Source organism: Phacochoerus africanus, chromosome 8 (genome assembly GCF_016906955.1).
Source record: "Phacochoerus africanus isolate WHEZ1 chromosome 8, ROS_Pafr_v1, whole genome shotgun sequence".
Classification (NCBI taxonomy): Eukaryota; Metazoa; Chordata; class Mammalia; order Artiodactyla; family Suidae; genus Phacochoerus; species Phacochoerus africanus.
In genome coordinates, this window is record NC_062551.1 from 139,336,744 (window position 1) to 139,345,085 (window position 8,342).

The window sequence follows — 8,342 nt, forward strand, 5'->3', positions numbered from 1 at the left end:
ACCCCATAAAGTTTCCGTAAGAAACAGGAAATATTTTTATTCACCTACCCAATGTTGTCTTGCCCTCCTCCTGTTTTTAACATCTGAGATCATGATTCTTTGACATTATGAGGGACTAAATGCATTTATATGAGATGGCAGTCTGATATTTTTTCCAGGGAAAATTAATATACACGTATATACCATGATATTGAAATGACCATAAGAAAATTACAGGCATTAAGGTGTTCCTTATGAAATAGAGCTAATATCAATCAAGGGATTTGAAATTCTGAAATTACAAAAGCAAAATGGGAACATTGATTTTCTATGTTGAGTAAGTATTGGGCACTTAAAGAGATAGAGGAATGAAATAAAGTAAAGCAGCAGAGACAAATTTTTCTCATTCACAACGCCATCTGGGCCTGATAGGTTCCTATATCTCTTCCATTAAATATGAAGTATTATTCAATCTGGAATACAATCATAATCTAATAAAACTAAAGGTAACTAAAATATGATAAAGAAATGAAAACTATCTCAAGGCTTTTCACAATTCTCTCTGATTTAAACTTTGAATTTTATTCACATTGACATTGGATCTGATGTACCCAAAAGAATAATTTTAAGTGGTAAAAAAAGAAATATTGACTTATGTAATCAAAAAAGTAATGTTCCAATCTATGTAAAAGTAATACAGAAGATGACAAAGGCTTTTCTTTTCACTCAAAGTAGATTGTGATGAACATGAAAAATCTTATAACTTAACATCTGAAGGTCCCAACACAGCTTTCAGATATAATCTGTCTAATTTCAGAATGCATTTCTTTCTGCCAAATTAGATGAATAGATTCAATCCACTTTTTGTGGTTACAGTTTCTTTCTTCTTTGTATAGATAAAAGATATATTTACAGGCACTACTGAAAACTGTAGTATCAGTAGAAAACCCAACTTTGCAACAGTAGGCCTACAACAGAAGGTAGTGCCTTCAAACAGCTGTTAGATCTCTCCTGGCAGTGAGATCTTCAAAGATGAATAAACTCACAAAGAGTGGAATGTGGCATCAGCAAAGTCATTCAACTGCTCAGCATACCGTATATTTACCCACAAAATAGAGATTATGTATCAGGCAATACAGCACAAAAACTTGAAGGGCTTCATTATTGCTTTTGATTTTGCTGATTGCTTATTAACTGACTCTCTTTAGCCACCTGGTTGTTCTAAAGAAAAAGAATCCACTTGTATTCTAAGTGATTATTGGCATAGTGATTGAAAGAGGGAATCATTCCAAGAACATGTTTAGTATGCTCTTGACCATGAGGGAAGCAACCAATAAGGAGGATATCTGGCTGAATAGAGCCCATTACATTTGATACATCTCAAACAACTGCAAATTGAAAGATTGCAAACTAATACAATGACTACAAGGGTACTCTAATGAAGCGTTTCTTATATTTAACTTCTCAGTGGGTACAAATATGGAGATCATGCTATGAGTATTTAACACCTGTACCTCTCTTAGAATCTCCTAAAATAATTTCAACTCTAAGAGAATACACATTTTACTATCAAAAAATAAATTACTTTGACCTTACCTAGTATACCTAAACTTTACCTAATATGCCCAAACTAAGACATTTAAAAAATCCCAGTGATTCTGATAAATTACATGCTTTAGTGTTTAAATACTTTTCAAACAAATTATGGATATGAATAATAACCCTGAGCGAATTCCTATACATATTCTATTCTGTGTTTAATATGTGCTCTCTCCATCTAGTTAAATGTCTGAGTTGCTGTTAAAATTTTCTCTTGTCCATATCAACATTTTCTTATGAGAAAAAATAGAGTCAGATTATTGCTGGAGCACTACCAAGTCCATGTATCTTAATTCAACACCATTCCCATGACTCTCTACTAACGTTTTTCATGTAGAGTGACAAGGTGAAGGGGGCAAGATTTTGGGGTAAGGAAGAATCTCTGTAGGGTAGTAAATTGCAAGGCAATCTCCATATAGCCCATTTTAAATGATCCTAATCTCCTCTTAGTGAAACAAGAACACTACTTCTGTGTATATCCTCAATTCTCTCTCCTAGGTCCCTGTTCCCTGGTAATTGTTAAAAGCTAACAGTTTTGTTATAGAAAATTATCTCAATGAATCATGTTAATTCCAACAGGTCAACTATAACTAGATTCTGTTTCATTAATTACAAATGTAGACTTACTGTTGCCAAGATGGCAGTCTTCCCAAAAGAGCACCTTCTATAGCAGATGAGCATGTTAAGTCATTGACCAAGTTATCATTCTATAACTTTTACATTTAAGCTTTAGTCATCCTGCTTTCTAGTGAGAAATGTGTGTGTATGTTTTTTAAAGGATCAAATGAGTTTTAGATCCTTCTTCTATTGTATGTTTCTCTGTATTGTAGAGGCTTGCAGTTTTTCAAAAATTGTCAGAGCTAGCACATAAATTCTAGTGTAAAATAAAATCTCCTTAAGAGAAAAATATAAGGTATATTTTAACCACATGTCTTTCAAAGGACACAGTGTTTAAAATACAGATAGTATTCTGAAAGTATAGTAATTTTTACAGGCTTGGGAATAAAAGGCTATAAGAGAATGTCAAAGCGCAGGTCTCAAAGTGTCACTGAAATAAAATATGATGGATTATTCCTATCAGGATACTGGAATCTGTATTCCTCTTTTAGCGAATGCACACTCTCAGAGTCCAGCAAACAGGCTGCCATAAACTTCTTGAGTGTTTAAAGGTAGACACAGTTCAGCTGAGAGGAAGTCTTTTGCATCATCTGATTTTAGACACAAAAAATTTAAGTTAACTGACTGTACAACTGTAAGGGAGGTGGCCTAGGAAACTAGATATCAGATAAATCTTCAAAGAGTTTCAATAATGTTATAAATGGTTTGTTAGGGGAGTTTTGGTCATACTATGGTTTCCCTCCAGAGTTTTATCATTTCTCACGGAGGATTGTGGTTGTGATGCTACTTAGCATTTGTAATTTCATTTTTACAATAAAATAAAATAAATGCTTGATCTTTCTTCCTTATTTTCATAATCACTATCTTAAAGCTACAGTGGAAGAAAAATTGATTGAAAATAGGTATTCTATACAAAATAATGGATTGAGAAGGTGGGCCAAGGAATCAATTTGCTTCTGAAAGTGTCTGAATAAGGAAAAAGCGAGAAAGGGTTCCATATACTGTAATTCAAAATTTTATAGCCAGCAAATTAACATTCAACTTGTTTTACTATGGAAATTTATCTGTGTTCTCCCTCAATCTATAATTATCTTCAGTATTCATTCAGTCATTAAAAATTCAACAAATATTTATTGAGTGATTATTATATAAGAGGAGCTATTATTCTAGGTACCCGGGATATGAGAGTAAACAGAGAAGGCAGTGCTCTTGCCATAATAGACCTTAACACTGAAGATTCCAATTCATTTGAAGAGGAAAGTATTTTCACACATCCTTGACTCTTAATAGTGGTTACATAATAGCTCTTTCCTTACCTCTAGAAAGTGTGTGAAGATTTAGCATATTAGAACCAACATTTATCTTTCAGTTACCAATGTTTGGGACTCTGGTTTTTATGGCATGTACCTCCATTGTGAAAGAAAATAAAGGTAGGATCTCCAAGTGCACAAGGAGGAAACCTGGGATGGAACAATGTAAAGAAGAAGAATACAGAAGGCTTACCAGATGGAGTCCAAGAAATCAGGGTCAATGGAGACTCCAGCATGTGACCTTGGATCCAGGTTAGCTACTTAAGCGGAGTAGCTTTCATCTGTGTCCAGGACTTTGCAGCTCTCCAAGAATGATGGTAGGACCAGTCTTATAATACTCTCAGTAGCTTGTATGCCCCTATCTATAACTGAAGAGAGTGAGACAGAGCAGGTTTAAGAGCCCTGAGTTGTAGCAATGATCAATAGTATACCCCCTTGTGCTTTCAGTAGAGTGGAGCTGCTAAGTTGTGGGGTTCTATTTATGGCTCTGGAACTTGCAAGCTAGCTGTGAGTAGGATTGCTGCAAAAAATGAATAGGTTGCCAATTACAATGGCGACTATAACATGGCAAGGCTTACTAGGTGCTATTATTGTCTTTTTGTTCCCAACTATGTATATTGATTTACAAAGAGATGATATTTTGTAAGAAATCTTACTATCATTAGGCTTTTCTTTCTTTCACAGGCCCTGCATTTAATCCATCACTGAGACTTTTCAGACCTTTTAACATTTCTAGCTGCATAGCTGCTGCTAACATATCGGTGGAATGAACCATTCAGCAGTATCTTGCAAAAATAAAAGAAGGGACAATATTATGATTGACCATTCTTAGAGATCCATGGTAATTCTACTCTAAATCTGTAATAATTGTGATTCCTTAAAATCTTTTATTTTTGGCTTTTGTCTTTGTAGGGTTGCACCTGCAGCATATGGAGGTTCCCAGGCTAGGGGTCTTAATGGTCTTATCAGAGCTGTTGCCACTGGCCTACGCCAGAGCAACAGCAATGCCAGATCCAAGCTGTGTTTGCGACCTACACCACAGCTCACGGCCACGCTGGAGCCTTAACCCACTGAGGGAGGCCAGGGATCTAACGTGCAACCTCATGGTTCTAGTCGGATTCATTTCCACTGTGCCATGATGGGAGCTCCTGATTCCTTAAAATCTTTGCAGGATTTTTTTTCAAATAATGACCTAACAGCATTGATATTTGCAATGTCCGGTTGTTGGGCAGATCTGAGAATGTGTGCATAATGTGTTATTCATCCATAAAGAAGACATATTATCATATGAAATTTTGTATATCAGGGACATTCCCAGAATTCTATAATACATTTAATCAATGATAATAGATAGGTCATACAGACGCCATGTAAAATTACTTGCATTTTAACTTCCATTATTATTACTTACAATTAAAGTTAAAAGTTAAAATAGTAAAATGTGAAGCCTTCGGTATATCTCAATTTTGTGGTCAATATTGTTATTCCCACATATTGGCTTTGGAAGGTATGCATAAATGGATCTGTATGATTATATGTCCTCAGTATTAGCAGAAGATGTGTTTACAAAGTTAATTGCCAGTTAATGGTTTTATATTGAAGAAAATTTATTCCTCCAATTAATGTTTTAATCAGTCTCTGGAAATAAACAGAGAGAAAATTTGTTATTTTAAAAAAGCAAAACAAAACCCAGTTGGTTACTTATTAGGAGTAATATATGATGAAAACTGCAATAGTTGGAAATTATGATTTCTTTATTAGATTTATTTTATCTGTAGAGATTAATTCTTTAACAAAACTAATGTATTTAAAGATTGCATTTGAAATCTCTCTTCTACCCATAAGAAAGATGGTCTAGAATTAATTCCATTATAAACAAATGGACAAGATATATAAAATAAATGTTGTCAAACATAAGCCAAATGCCAGAACAGGATTCTGATTATTCCTGAAATTAAGGAAACTAAGGAGTAAAGTTTTATCATCTCCTCAGCTTTCCTCTTAGAGCCAATTTTTGGACTATAATGAAGGGAAGAGAACCCAAATAAAACCTGGCAATTTTGGTGTTTTGAGAAGACACAGATCAGAGTTTGGAAAGATAGAGAGAGGCATCTAGATTTTGCTGATCAGACTATACCAAAGATCATATAGAGTCAGGAAAAAAGCTCTAGAAATCTGCTTACTGTTTCCCCAGAGTCTTGGCTGAACAGCAGACTACATAAGCACAGAGTAAAAATTTAGGATACCAAACAAAAATAACTCAACAGGTTGAGCATAATTTAAGTAAGTTTCCAACAGCTAGAGAGGAGACCTCAGTAAACCGGAAGATATTCAATAGAGACAACAAAAAGATTTCCTTGAGAATTCTTGGACTCATGTATTTATAGTTTCAAACTTAGAACTTTTACAGCATTTTATTATTGTTTTTTTTTTTTTTTTTTTGCCATTTCTTGGGCCGCTCCCGCAGCATATGGAGGTTCCCAGGCTAGGGGTCGAATCGGAGCTGTAGCTGCCAGACTACGCCAGAGCCACAGCAACGCGGGATCCCAGCCGCGTCTGCAACCTACACCACAGCTCATGGCGATGCCAGATCGTTAACCCACTGAGCAAGGGCAGGGACCGAACCCGCAACCTCATGGTTGCTAGTCGGATTCGTTAACCACTGCGCCACGACGGGAACTCCCAATATAGCATTTTTTTTTTTAAATTGTTTTGACTTCTCTTTTCCTAGAATCTTAAATATACATATGTATAAACAGTACAACACAGTCCCTCAGTTCACTAAGACTATGCTTTCTACTTTTTTTTTTACTACCACACCTGCAGCATATGAAAGTTTCACAGCTACAGCAATACCAGATACGAGCTACATCTATGAGCTACATTCCAACACCAGATCCCAGTTGCATCTGTGACCTAGTTGCAGCTTGTGGCAACACCAGATTCTTAACCTACTGAGAGAGGCCAGGGATTGAACCCACATTTTCACAGAGGACAGTATGTTGGGTTCTTAACCCACTGAAGTTATGCTTTTTATTTTTTCTTTTTCAAACTTCATCCCCTCTGTGCTTTGAGTTGTATAATTACGTTTCTGTGTAAAATTCAAAAAATATAATAATACAAGTTAGAATTCTTCCAAAGAATGTGACAATAGACATAATTTATTAGCATAAATTTAAGTATTAATTAATAAAAAAGAAAATATATAATCATCACAATTGAAGCATAAACATGATTTGATATTTTTCAAGAATCGTTCACAATTTCAATCTTAGCAAGCTAGGTAACTATGGAGCATTTCCTACATGCTAGGATTCATGTGGCCACTAATAAACATAATTGAACAAGAGAGAGAGAGAGAAAGGGGAAGAGAAAGGGAAAAGGAGGGGAGGAGTGGGAAGGGAAGGAAAGAAAAGAAAATGAGAGGAAGGAAGAGGAGAGGAGGAAATGGGAAAGAAAAGGCTAGAGGACAAGGAATGGAAAACCGCACTACTGCTAACCTTTCTCCATTATAATCACTCACCAGAATTTGTAAAAGGATGAACCTATACCAACACATCATAATCATACAAAGGTCACAAATTATCTTAGGGTTCACTCCTGGTGTAGAAGACTCTATGGGTTTGGACAAATGTACAAGGACACATTCATCACTGTATTATACAGAGTATTTCCACTATCTTAAAAATCTTCTGTGCTCTGACTATTCTCTCCCCACTCCACACATCCCTGGAAACCAATGAGGTTTTTATTGTCTCCATATTTTTGCCTTTTCCAGAATGTCATATAGTTGGAATTGTACATTATATAAACTTCCAGAATTGGCTCTTTTACACTTAGAAACATGCATTTAATCCCCCCCACACATACATACAATGTCATTACATGGCTTGATAGCTTATTTATTTTTTGCATTGGGTAATATTCCATTGTCTGGATATAGCACAGTGCATCCATTTACCTGTTAAAGGATATCTTACGGGCTTCCAAATTTTGGCAATTATGAATAAAGCTGCTCTAAACATCTGTGTGTAGGCTTTTGTGTGCAGGTAAGTTTTAAATTCTTGGGTAAATACCAAAGAGTGTGATTGCTGGATCCTTGATAAAAACATGTTTATTTCCGGCTCCTAAAGTAGCCATACTATTTTGCATTCTCACCAGTAACACGTGAATGTTCTTGTTCCATATCTTTGCCAGAGAGAGAGAGAAAGGGGAAGAGAAAGGGAAAGGGAGGGGAGGAGTGGGAAGGGATTGTTCAGTGTTCTGGATTTAGACCATTTTATTTAATAAGTGTATATATAGTAGTATCATTATTGTTTCACTGTACATTTCTCTGATGACATGATTTGGAGCACCTTTACATATGTTATTTGCCATCTGTTTATCTTTGTTTTATTCTTTGGTCAGATGTCTGTTAGCATTTGGTGTATCTTTTTAACTAGGTTTTTTTATTTTCTTATTACTGAGTTTTAAGAGTTCTTTTTATATTTTAGATAAGAGTTCTTTATCAGATGTACTTAGCAAGTATTTTCTCCCAGTATGACTTGTATTTTCATTCTCTAGATATACTTTCACAGAGTAGATATTTTTAATTTTAATTTAATCCAGCTTATTATCTTCTTTTATGAATCATGCCGTCTAAAAAAGCATCACCATACCCAAGCATATCTAAGTTTTCTTCTATATTATCATTTAGGAGTTTTATAGTTTTGTGTTTTAATTTAGGTCTGTGATCCATGTTGAGTTAATTTTTGTGAAAGGTGTTAAATCTGCACAGACTCATTTTATTTTAATGTGAATATCCAATTGTTTCATCACTCATTGTTAAAAAGACCA